The sequence below is a fragment of the Microcaecilia unicolor genome, chromosome 4 (assembly GCF_901765095.1).
Source record: "Microcaecilia unicolor chromosome 4, aMicUni1.1, whole genome shotgun sequence".
Taxonomy (NCBI): Eukaryota; Metazoa; Chordata; class Amphibia; order Gymnophiona; family Siphonopidae; genus Microcaecilia; species Microcaecilia unicolor.
Window position 1 is genome coordinate 322707897 of NC_044034.1, and position 13499 is coordinate 322721395.

The 13499-nt window shown below is 48.7% G+C and overlaps 1 protein-coding gene across 1 annotated transcript in view; it reads left to right on the forward strand.

Annotated features, from left to right (window-relative positions):
* LOC115469368 (G protein-coupled receptor kinase 5-like) overlaps window positions 1–13499 on the forward strand; it is a 217143-nt gene that overhangs the window by 89135 nt on the left and 114509 nt on the right. The gene's annotated exons all lie outside the window — the stretch shown is intronic.

Genomic DNA, 13499 nt, shown 5'->3' on the forward strand with positions numbered 1-13499 from the left:
CGGAAGCCCATAGGCTGAGTCAGATCAGCTGTTAGTCTCCTGGGATTTCTAGATGACATGGATCCAGATGGTCAATTGAACAGTACAAAATTAGAAGAGGCATATTTTCAAAGCACTTAGCCTTCCAAAGTTCCATAGAAACCTATGGAACTTTGGAAGGCTAAGTGCTTTGAAAATATGCGAGTTGTGTGTTATAACACCTAGGTCTAGAGGCCCTAGATCATAAATATCAAATAGGTGTTTGTTTTCCAGTGAATGATGGTTAAAGGTATCGGTAGTTTTGTGCCACAGGTGGTACTGCTGGATATCTTTTCTGGTGGAATCATGTGTGTTTGTGTCATTTAGAAGTAGCAAAGAAAAGCCACAAACGCTGAGTGGAGGATAGAGGATAACAGAGAAACCAGGAGAAGAGTGAGAGTGTACCAGGGGAAGTGGTGTTTTTCCAGTGTCTATCGTTAAATGTCTGTTTAATTTTTTTGCATTAGGGGCACTTTATCAGTGAAAACCTAAAATTAGAAGCCCCAGTTATAACCCGATGGTGTAAGGAGAGCCAAGGATGCCATGTATGGTTTGTGAGTACAGGAAGGAAGGGAGGGAAGCTGAAGGGTGTGGAAGGGCCAGGAAACCCTTCTGCCTGCAGTGAATAGCCGGTCACCTGCTCCTTATGTTGGCTTCTTGGTTTCATCTTTTATCTTTAAAGGTAATCAATAGAAATAAAACAAACCATGGAAAAGAAAATAAGATGATACCTTTTTTTATTGGACATAACTTAATACATTTCTTGGTTAGCTTTTGAAGGTTGCCCTTCTTCGTCAGATCGGAAATAAGCAAATTTTGGTAGGTGACAGTATATATAAGTGAAACATCAAAGCATTTCAGTGACAGTCTAACAGAATGAGGGTGGATAGGTGAGGGACAGGGGAGATATGCATGGAGATAGGAGGGTGTCAAAGCAGTACAATTTTATGGTTTATAATGGGCTAGAAAACCCAGATCTTTAAGTCCTGTCTGGTGGGTGTCAAAATAATAAAGTTCCCTTTCAGGATTCTTACCATGAAATCACTGGTACAGTGTTCTGGTTTTGTAAAGTGCTGTCCCACAGAGGTGACATCCTGATTGGTACTAGCATTTTTCATATGGTGTCTATGTAAATTAAATCTCTTCTTTAGCATCTGACCTGTTTCTCAAGTGTAGCAGCCTTCGTTCAATTTTTTAAACTGAATGATATATACCCCATTGGAAGATGAGCATGTGAAAGATTCCTTAATGTTGAATATTTTTACTACTACTACTATAAATCACTTCTATAGCGCTACCAGTCGTACGCAGCGCTTTACAATTGAACATGAAGAAGACAGTCCCTGCTCAAAAGAGCTTACAATCTAAATCAGGACAATCATTCATTTTTCTTTTGTGAATGACCGTGGGATCCTGTGAAATGTTTTGGCATAGTTTTGCAGCTGGATATATTGCAAGGATGTGTGCCATTCTCTTCTTTTTGAGTCTCTGTTGGGAGCTTACTTCTGTTTTAAGTTGGGTGGCTGTCGGAAGGCCAGCACTGGTGGGGATGGGAATATCTCTTTCAGTAATTCATCCTCCTGGAGTAGAGGCTGTAGATCTTTTATGATTTTTCCAGCTCTGGGTTGTATGTCACTATAACGGGGATTCTGTCTGTGGCTTTTTTTTCTTTGTACTGTAGCAGATTTTCCCTGGGTGTTTTGAGGGACGAGGTAGTATTCTTGGAGATTATTTTGGGGTTGTAGCCTTTCTGTTTGAAGGATGCAGTCAGAATTTCAAGGTGTCTGTCTCTGTCCCCTGGGTCAGAGCAGATACGGTGGTACCTTGCGACTTGGCTGTAAATAATGGGTCTTTTTGTATGTGGAGGGTGGAAGCTGGAGTTGAGGTAGCTACATTTGTCTGTGGGTTTCTTGTATATGGATGTTTGTATATAGCCATCACTGATTGAGACTGTGGTGTCCAAAAAATTGACTTTTTCTGGGGAGTAGTCAATTTTGAATCTGATTGTAGGATGGAATGTATTGAAGGAATTGTAAAATTGTTTGAGTTTCTTCCCCCTCAGACCAAATCATAAAAATGTCATCGATGTACTGGTAGTATTTTAGGGGTTTGGTCTGGTATGTATTCAGAAATGTCTCTTCCAGCTCAGCCATAAAGAGGTTGGCATATTGGGGTGCTGCCCTGGTGCCTATCGCAGTGCCCATTATTTGTAGATAGATATCATTGTTAAAGTGGAAATAGTTGTAAGTTAAAATAAATTTGATTAATTTTGTAATAGTTTCTGGTGAGTATTGATGGTCCAGTGTGGATGTTTTTAGGAGCTAATCACATGCAGCTATGCCATCCGCATGAGGAATGTTGCTGTATAGTGATTCTACATTCATCGTGACCAGAAGGGTACTCGGTGGTAATTGCTTGATATTTTTCAATTTATTCAGAAAGTCTATGGTGTCTTGTATGAAGCTATTTGTTTTGTGCACGAGAGGTTTCAGAATCCTCTCTTCCTTGTCTTCAAGCAGATGAATCCATTACGAGTGGGTTGTGTCCATCAACCAGCAGGGGGCGATAGAGAGCACTGAAAAACCGTAGTGCCTCATGGCCAGCTAGCTCCATATGCCTCTTCAGTATTCTCTATCTCCCCAGCAGGGTGGTTGCAGCTTGTTCAAGCTCCTTCAGAAAATCTGCCTGGGGTGGCTCCTGTGCTTTTGCCAGTTGTAGCAGGGGTGTTGTGGCTGATGGTGCCCACTTTAAAGGCAAATAGGTTAGCCCTTTCCCTGCCTTACCCGGCCCCCGATGTGGAAGTAGACAAATAGGCAAGCCTTGTCCCTGTCTTTGCCCACGCTGTGGATGCAGGCACATAGGTTCGCCCTTTCCCTGCCTTTCCCACGCTGCTGATTCTCCGGAGTTGGAAATTTGCCTCAAACTTTCCTCACAGCGTTAAAAAAAAAAAAAAAAGTCGCATCGTGCTTTGGTGCTGCGATCCCAGAAAAGAGGTTTTCTTCTGATTGTGCAGCATGACTGGAGCTTGGAGACTCGGTCTAGTGAGGTAAGAGCATTTTGTAGCTCCTCCGGGGAGGGCCCGCGTTTGGGACGATTTTGGCGCAAATCCGCCATTTTGAGTTTCTGCTGCTTTCGGCGATGGCTGCTGAGAAAGTAAAGCGCTGTTCCGTTTGTGGCAAGTGCAAATCTGCAGCGGGGCTCTGTAAGGCGTGCTTTTCAGGTGGTAGAGCCGGCCCAAGCATGGCGAGCGATGTTCCTTCCCGCTCCGTGGAACTGACAGCAGGCACCATTTTGGAACAGCATGGCGTGACCCCCGCTGAGGCGGAGGGGTTTGAGCCTGGAGGGGTGCCTCGTGTGGAGCCTAATAAAAGAGCTGTTTCCCCCGGGAGGCCAGGGTGAGCCATTTTCCCCTGAATTTGTTTTATTGCTGCATAATGCATACCTGTTAAAAAGAGCTCTTCCGCAGGGGTCCCCTGCGGCCCTGCTTTATGTATCCCCTCCAGTGGAGTCTGGCCTTGGATTACCATCAGGCACGTTTTCCCCTGACAGATGGCCGCAAGACAAGCGCAGAAGGGTGAATTCCCCTTCAGAGAGTGGCGCCCCCCCCCCCCCCCCCCCGTGGTCAGGATGTGAGGACTCTGAGGGGTCTGGCAGGCCTTCGTGGTCTGGAGAGCTAGAAGAAGGTGCAGGATTGCCACTGGATCCAGATGATCCTTCCGCGGTGAGGATTTTCCACCGCGATGAGCTGCCAGCGCTTATTACTGATGCCTTGCAGCTCCTCTCTGTAGAAGACCCTGGGAGTACTGAGGCCGCCTCCGGTAATCCGAGGATGGCAAGTACTAAGAAGCCTGCTCGAGCCTTTCCTTTGCATGACTCCATCCAAGAGGGTATCACGGCTCAATGGGCTGACCCCGAGGGGCCTTTGAAAGTCGCCAGGGCTATGGGGCAATTATACCCTCTAAGTGAGGAGCATTTGGCGCACCTAGCAGTGCCTAAAGTGGATGCCCTGGTCACGGCTGTGACAAAGAAAACTACCCTTCCAGTGGAAGGAGGAGTTGCCCTGAAGGACATGCAGGACCGTCGCCTGGAGGCAGCTATGAAACGGTCCTTTGAAATTTCAGGCCTACCCTTACGGGCGTCTTCATGCAGCTGCTACGCTGCCCGAGCCTGCCTTGCTTGGTTACAACAGGCAGTAGAACAGCCCGGAGATGGAGCGGAGCCCCTTTCGGAGGTGGCACCGCGGATGGAGTCGGCCTTGTCATTTTTGGCTGATGCCCTTTATGATCTGGTCAGAGCTTCAGCGAAGCAGATGGCTGTGGCGGCTCGCCGTCTTCTGTGGCTATGGCATTGGGGCAGCTGACATGGCCTCTAAGCAAAGGTTGGTGAAGTTGCCCTTTCAAGGCCTTCTCATGTTTGGTGAGGAGTTGGAGAACATTGTGAAAGGCCTGGGGGATGCCAAACCCCAGCGCTTACCCGAGGATAGGCCGAGGCCTTCTCCCAAGGGTCATGCGGTTCCCTCCTCTTACAGACCTTGCATCCGTGAAGCTAGAAGGTACCGCCCGGGGCGTTCTGCTGGGTTCACTTCGCGTGCCCGTTTTCAGCAGAGGAACTCCTTTCGCTCGGACAAACGTTCCGCAGCAGCAGGCTCAAGACCTGGAGTTCAAGGGCGACCCTCTCAGTGATGGTGCACCGGCCCCCTCCTCGATTCCTGTGATAGGAGGACGACTTTCCCTCTTTCTCGAGGAGTGGGCCAAGATTACCTCAGATCAGTGGGTCTTGGACCTGATCAGAGAAGGATACAGAATAGAATTCAATGCCCTGATAAGAGACGTGTTTGTGGAGTCCCGATGCGGTTCTGCCGCCAAACGGGCGGCTGTAGAGGAGACCTTGCAAAGCTTGATTCATATAGGGACGGTTTCCCCCGTGCCTTCCGCTGAATGCGGCTCTGGCCGTTACTCCATTTACTTTGTTGTGCTGCGAAAAGGAGGGTCTTTTCGGCCTATCCTAGACTTAAAAGAAGTCAACAAGTCTCTGAACGTGCGGCATTTTCACATGGAAACCCTGCACTCCGTCATAGCGGCGGTACAGCCAGGAGAGTTTCTCACGTCTCTGGACCTGAAAGAAGCTTACTTGCACATACCAATTTGGCCCCCGCACAAGAGGTTTCTGCATTTTGCGGTGATGGGAAAACATTTCCAGTTTCAGGCCTTGCCTTTTGGCCTCGCCACAGCTCCCCAAACCTTTTCCAAGGTAATGGTGGTAGTAGCTGCTTTTCTCAGGCGAGAGGGTATCCGGGTTCACCCGTACCTAGACGACTGGCTCATCAGAGCAGACTCTGTAGAAGAAAGTCATCAGATTACAGCCAGAGTGGTCTCAGTACTGCAATCTCTGGGCTGGGTCGTCAATATAGCCAAAAGTCACCTGACCCCCTCTTAATCTCTAGAATATTTGGGGGTCTGGTTCGACACAGCCTCGGGGATGGTCTTCCTACCCGAGCAAAGGGGTGCAAACTTCAGAACCAGGTCCATCTGCTCCTGAGGATGCCTCGCCCGCGAGCTTGGGACATAGTCCAGCTGTTGGGGTCGATGATGGCCACTTTGGAAGTGGTGCCTTGGGCAAGAGCGCACCTGAGACCTTTGCAGTATTCCCTGCTTCAACAGTGTTCTCCAATATCTCAGGATTATCAATGCAGACTCACGTGGCTCCCTGCGGCCCGGCTCAGTATGGAGCGGTGGCTCTCAGACAGCATGCTGTGGCGAGGAATGCCGCTGACGCTCCCCAATTGGTGCCTGGTGGTAACAGATGCCAGCCTGAAGGGCTGGGGTGCACATTGCCGGGGAAGGCATGCCCAGGGTCTTTGGACACCCGAGGAGTCGGAGTGGTCCATCTATCGCTTGGAGTTGAAAGCGATTTTCCAGGCGCTTCTGGCCTTTCAATTGACCCTGGAAGGATTGGCTGTCAGAGTTCTGTCGGACAACATGACAGCAGTGGCCTACATAAATCACCAAGGAGGCACTCAGTGCAGAGCACTAGCAACGCAGGCTGCGCAGATTTGCCACTGGGCTGAGCTTCATTTGCAGTTTCTGTGAGCAGCTCATATTGCAGGTCAGAGCTACGTGCAAGCCGATTATCTGAGCAGGAATCAGATCGACCCAGCGGAGTGGGAACTTGCAGACGAAGTATTCCTGCAGATATGTGCCAAACGGGGAAAGCCTGTAATGGATCTTATGGTGTCAAGCACAAATGCCAAAGTCCCGTGCTTCTACAGCAGATGGAGAGATCCTCGCTCGGCAGGGTTGGATGCCTTGGCTCAACCCTGGCTTCAGGGCCTCCTGTATGTGTTCCCTTTGTGGCCCTTGATAGGGCAAGTACTCCTGTGGATTCGGCTTCACCAAGGAGAGGTGGTTCTCATTGCCCCGGATTGGCCCAGGAGGCCGTGGTATGCGAACCTCCGGCGGATGCTAGTAGAGGATCCCCTGCCGTTACCTCTGGTACCGAACCTGTTGTCACAGGGCCCGGTGACCATGGAGGACGCCTGCCGCTTTGGTCTTACGGCATGGCTATTGAGAGGGCGCAATTGAGAGACAAGGGATATTCCAGTAAAGTCATTTCCACTCTCCTACAGGCCCGCAAGCGTTCCACTTCCGTGGCTTATGCCAGGATTTGGCGCCAGTTTGAGGCTTGGTGTGCTTCTAAAGCGATTACACCCATGCGGGCTTCTGTCTCGCCGATACTTTTTGCAGGATGGTTTACAAAAAGGCTTGGCCTATAATTCCCTGCGTGTTCAAGTGGCAGCCTTAGCATGTTTTCGAGGGAAGGTCGCTGGCCTCTCTCTGGCTGTTTGCCCGGATGTGACACGGTTGCTTAGAGGGGTGCTTCAGCTCCCGTGCCGGTACCGTGTCCGGCCTGGAACATGGGGTTAGTTTTAAAGGCCCTTCAGTGTTCGCCCTTCGAGCTGCTTAGGCGAGCATCGGAGAAGGATGTGACCTTAAAGACGGTCTTTTGGTGGCCTTGACATTGGCGAAATGGGTATCAGCTCCAGGCGCTGTTCTGTCGAGACCCATTTCTGCAATTCTCAGAGTAATGGTACATACGGTGCCTTCCTTCATGCCTAAGGTGGTTTCAGCATTTCACCTAAACCAGCCTATTTTCCTGCCCTCCTTTTCTAAAGAGGAGTTTCCAGAAGTCTTAAGGGCAGTTGCACCTTCTGGATGTGCGAAGGGCGCTGTTGCAATATCTGCGCATGTCAAATGCCTTCAGGACCTCTGACCATCTTTTTGTTCTTTTGTCAGGTCTGCGCAGAGGGTATCCAGTGTCTAAGGCCACTATAGCCCGTTGGCTCAAAGAAGCTATCTTTTCAGCATATCTGCTATCTGGCCGGCCTCCGCCTGAAGCCTTTAAGGCACATTCCACAAGAGTGATTTCCTCTTCTTGGGCTGAAACTGGAGCACTCTCTCTTCAAGAGATATGTAGTGCAGCTACTTGGGCTTCTAAGCTCTCGTTTGCCCGACATTACAGGCTGGATGGGGCTGCCAGGAGAGACGCGCATTTTGGAGCACAAGTGCTGGCGCGTGGTGGTGTTCCCGCCCTATCTAGGGATTGCTTTGATACATCCCACTCGTAATGGATTCATCTGCTTGATGACAAGGAAGGGAAAATTAGGTTCTTACCTTGGTAATTTTCTTTCCTTTAGTCATAGCAGATGAATGCATGAGCCCTCCCTCAGTGGTTCATTATGTGATTTATGTTACTTTTATGTTCAGTTTTTCCTGTAGATATGGTCCCTCATTGGGAGAAGTTGGAAAACAGTCTTCAGGATTTCTGTTCAGTTACAGGAGGATGAGTTCATTCCCTTCAGTAGGATGAGTTCATTCCCTCCTTTGAATTACAGCTCCAGTTTTGGGGCGTTCATCCGCTGTGAGGAAAGTTCATGTTATTATGCTTTGCAGTGTAACACTGCTTTGGAAGCTTCAAATACTGAAGAGGCAGATGGAGCTAGCTGGCCATGAGGCACTGTGGTTTTTCAGTGCTCTCTATCTCCCCCTGCTGGTTGATGGACACAACCCACTCGTAATGGATTCATCTGCTATGACTAAAGGAAAGAAAATTACCAAGGTAAGAACCTAATTTTCCCGTGTATGGGATTCAGAGGAATGTGACAAATGCGTGAATCACAAGGGCACCATAGTGCATCATTTTCTGGAATGCGAAGTGCTGAAGTCATTTTGGAGAGGGGTTCTGGCTCACTTGGAGGAGGTGGTGGGTTACCCGGTAGAATGGAAATATAGGATATTACTACTGGGCTTAGATTCAGATTTGGCTGCCCATGGGCTGTCTGTTCTACACTGCCGGTTTGTCCTTTTGTCCCTGGTGTTGGCCGAAAAAGTCATTTTACAACATTGGGTGGATAAGTCCCCCCCCTCCTCTGGCTAAATGGTATGCTGCTATGAGGCAGATGGCGGGATGGGAAGGGGGAGGGCAGCTTGAGTGTGAATGCGAGCGTTTGCCCCGGGTCGCCTTGTATGGAGAAGTAGCTATGAGTGCCTATCGCAGTTGTCCTGTTCGAGGGGTGCCGCGCGGTGAACAAGGGCGTCTGAACAGGCAAAATGTAAGAATTCAGTCTCACAGAGGGGGGGGGGGGGGGGGGGGGGGGAGGGAGAGGTCGGTCTTATAGGGCGGGGGAGGGGGATAAAGGAAAATACGTGCAAGAGGGATTGTCACAATTTGGTTGAAACTGGTGGTTGAGGTGTTTTATATAGCTTACTTGTGATTAGTGAGGCAGCAGATATTACTCCCTAACGTGTTATTGTACTACTACTACTACTACTATTTAGCATTTCTATAGCGCTGCAAGGCGTACGCAGCGCTGCACAAACATACCTGATGTATGTCGTACCACGTATGAAGTGTAATGTTGCGTGTTTACATATGACACTGTATGACACAGGCTTTTTCTATTTGATGTTTCGTGCATTTCTCTTGACAATAAATATGATTGAATATTTTAACACCCAACAGAAAGGACTTAACAAGGATCTGAGGTTCCTAGCCCATTATAAACCATAAAGCTGTATTTCTCTGTTGATCACCCCACCCCTCAATTATCCACACCCATCCTGTTAGAATATCAATGATATGCTTTGATGTTCCCATGCATACCTCCCACCCTGTCAGACTGTCATAGTAATGGTTGAATGTTTTCACTTATATACACTGTCAGCTAGCACATTTGCTTATTTTCGATCTGACGAAGAAGGGCAACCTTCGAAAGCTAATCAAGAAATGTATTAAGTTATGTCCAATAAAAAAGGTATCATCTTATTTTGTTTTCCATGTTTTATTTGTTTGATTTCTATTGATAACCTTAAGAGTGGACTAACACGGCTACCACACTCCTCTACTTCTTGACAATAAAAAAATTATTAACAAAAAAAAATCTGTAGGTGACCAGAGAATGTGTTCTCCCCCCCCCCCCCCCCCCGTAGGAATGGGGACTGTGTCAGCCATTGTGCTAACATACCTTGTTCTTTTTGTCTTGCTGTGGGTGCTGCATTGTTTTGGTGAGTAACGTTATGGAAATAAATGAAAACAAATGGAATTAAGTCCTTGCTCAACACTAACAGTGGGTCTTCTGTATGCAGCTGAAGACTGGATCCAGTCCTCACTCGCCCTAATGCCATTGGGTCTCCCTGAATGTTTGTATTTAATTTGTGGATACATCTGTATGAAACTGTTGTATAAAAATAAAAAAAATGAATGATGAAACTAAATACAAAGAGCGCATTCAGTATCTCCAACAGTAGCTTTGTATGAAGGACCTTGGAGCACGAAGTGAGGAACCTTTCCATTGGACCGTGCTATGTTGAAGCTTGTCCTAGAGAAAGTGAAGTGCTTTCTATACCTTTGTCACCAAGAGCAAGGGTTAGTGCTTTGAGATTCCCTGGCAGTCCAAGTTAAGCATGCATGGCTCTACTTGCGCTGTTCCGCCCTTGTTAAACCATTTGTTTGCAGGACTAAACCTAGTACAAGTCAAACGGCATTGTATGGAGAAACCACAGAAACAAGGCAAGCTTGCAGGACAACTGATTTACCTACACAAATGAGCCGGTGGCAGAAGCCAGCCAGGAAAGCAAACAGGTGCTACAGAGAGCCTGGAATGAGCCAGAGACCAGGGTAGAGGTGTATTTGCCAGGTCCTGCCCAGTCCTTTTGGTGCCAGTGCTAAAAGCCAAGACCTCACTGTATGTCTGACATAAACTCCCCATCCCCATCTCCCTCCTACCCTTCCTCTCCAAGATACTTGAACGCGCCGCCGTTCACAGCCGCTGCCTTGATTTTCCTCTCCTTTCATGCCATCCTCAATCCGGTTTTCACCCTCTACACGCGACAGAAACGGCACTCACTAAAATCTGTAATCTGTTCCTTGCCAAATCCAAAGGTCACTACTCCATCCTCATCCTCCTCGACCTATCCGCCGCTTTTGACACTGTCAATCATAATTTACTTCTTGCTGCACTATCCTCATTTGGGTTCTAGGGCTCTGTCCTCTCCTGGTTCTCCTCTTATCTCTCCCACCGTACCTTCAGAGTATATTCTCATGGATCTTCCTCCACCCCCATCCCGCTCTCTGTTGGAGTTCCTCAGGGATCTGTCCTTGGACCCCTTCTTTTTTCAATCTACACCTCTTTCCTGGGCTCGCTGATCTCATCTCATGGTTTCCAATACCATCTTTATGCTGACGACACCCAGCTTTACCTCTCCACACCAGAATTCACTGCGGAAACCCAGGCCAAAGTATCTGCCTGATTATCCGACATTGCTGCCTGAACATGGCCAAGACCGAGCTCATTGTCTTTCACCCAAACCCACTTCTCCTCTCCCTCTCTGTCTCATCTGCCCACAACCTCGGAGTCATCTTCAACTCCTCCCTCTCCTTCTCTGCCCATATCCAGCAGACAGCCAAGACCTGTCGCTTCTTTCTCTATAACATCAGCAAAATTCGCCCCTTCCTCTCCGAGCACACCACCCGAACTCTCATCCACTCTCTCATCACCTCTTGCCTTGACTACTGCAACCTACTCCTCACTGGCCTCACACTTAACCATCTATCCCCCCTTCAATCCGTTCAGAACTCTGCTGCTCGTCTTATCTTCTGCCTAGACCTCACCCCTCTCCTCAAGTCATTTCGCTGGCTTCCGATCAGATACTGCATACAGTTCAAGCTTCTCCTACTAACCTACAAATGCACTCAATCTGCAGCCCCTCATTACCTCTCTACCCTCATCTCCCCTTACGCTCCTACCTGTAACCTCTGCTCACAGGACAAATCCCTCCTCAGTACCCTTCTCCACCACCGCCAACTCCAGGCTCCGCCCTTTCTGCCTCGCCTCACCCTATGCTTGGAATAAACTCCCTGAGCCCATACTCCAAGCCCCCTCCCTGCCCATCTTCAAAACCTTGCTCAAAGCCCACCTCTTCAATGTCGCTTTTGGCACCTAACCATTGTACCTCTATCCAGGAAATCTAGATTGCCCCCAATTTGATTGACTGCACTTTTTTGTCCTTTAGATTATAAGCTCATTTGAGCAGGGACTGTCCTTCTTTGTTAGATTGTACAGTGCTGCATAACCCTGGTAGCGCTTTAGAAATGTTAAATAGTAGTAGTAGTAGTAACTCAGTTGCTGTGTCCTGGTAACTGATGCATATTCCTGTGTTAAATCAGAGTCTTTTCTGTGTTATCAGTATTGAATACGTGATCAGGATTGCTATGACCATAAAAGTGGAGTGGAGTAGTGGCCTAGTGGTTAGGGTGGTGGACTTTGGTCCTGGGGAACTGAGGAACTGAGTTCGATTCCCATTTCAGGCACAGGCAGCTCCTTGTGACTCTGGGCAAGTAAATTAACCCTCCATTGCCCCATGTAAGTCACATTGAGCCTGCCATGAGTGGGAAAGCGCGGGGTACAAATGTAACAAAAATAAAATAAAATTATTCTTCCGCACCCTGAAATCTGTTCCCTTGCTGCTTCTGATTGTGCCCTGTTACCTAGAGGAAAGCGTCCTGAACTCGGCTATATAGGACGGAGTGCATCCTGGCCAGTCATTATTTTCCTCTGTCTTCAGCAGATGGACAGTCTCTCTGGTGCTCCTGGTCTTCCTAGTTGCCTGGTTCAGTTGAGCCTGGGGATGCTAGGCTAATCTTGGGACCAGCCTTGGGGGTACACCTAGTGGTGCCTCCCCCCACCCTTGTGCCGCGTCTTTCCTTTATTCTCCTTCCTCTATTAAAAAAAAAATGTTTTTGCTTGTGGTGGGTTTGCAGTGAGGAATTCCAGCACAGTTATTGCTGCCTGAAATCGACAGCTCAGAGTGCCCTTGTGCTGAGGATGCTGGTAGGGCTGGTATTGGGGTGAGTACGACTTTAATTTTCTCCCTCTGTGGGGCCATTGGACTTTTTGCAGGGTTCCCTGCGAGTGCATGGTAGCAGAGACTGTGAAGCGCTGCCTGTGCTGTCGGGCACGCAGAACAGCTTCAGGGCAGTGCACGGTTTGTTTGCCGGCACAGGCAGTCTTGGAATTCTCAGAGGAGATGGTGTGTGGTCCTCGTGTGGGTGAATTTTTGTTGCACTCACTTCTGCCTTCCCATGCTGCAGTGCCTCTCGTCATTGGCAGCAATCATGTTGGATTTGGCTGCTGCAGGTCAGGATGTGTCTGAGTTCCTCAGTCTTTGGAAGGGGGCAGCAGGGGCTATGGTTTCGGGTCTGGTTGGTGTTGAGTCTTCTGCTCAGGAGACCTTCTTCCCCGAGTTCAACCTGCTGATGCATCAGACATTTTTGATGAAGCCCTTCCTGTGACTTCAGCAGCTGTAACAGGACACTGACCATATGGAGATATTTGGATACAGCCTCTGAATTGAATTCTGTCTCTCCTCCTTCCCCTGGGATCTTGGAGGGTAGAAGTTCTGCAGCTTTGTTGCAGTCAGGGGTCCTGGAGATGCTGGACCCTGTTGATCCCATGGTGGTCTGCATGTTTCATAGGAAGGAATTTCTTTCCTTTATCACTAAACCCTTGGAGGTGCTGCACACCTTGCCTCCTGCCACTCACTTAGTGGCCACATCCAATCCTTTGGCCAGTATTGAGCCTCCCAAGTCTTCTCCTATAGATGAGCCATGCAAGAATTGATTTCTGCCCAATGGTCTACCCCTGATTCCAGCCTCAAGGTGGCTAGGGCATTGTCATGTCTATACCCCATTGCGGCAGAGGAGCTAGACAAACTGAAGTTGCCCAAAGTGGATGCCTTTGTGGCCACTGTGACTAAGAAGACTGCTTTCCCGGTGAAGGACAGCATTGCTCTTAAGGATTTCCGAGATAGGAAGCTGGAATCGGCTTGAAGCTTTCCTTCGAGGATTCGGCTCTTTCCTTACAAGTGGCTGGCAGTAGTTCATATGCCGCCAGGGCATTCCTTGCTTGTATACAGCAGAGGGTGGAC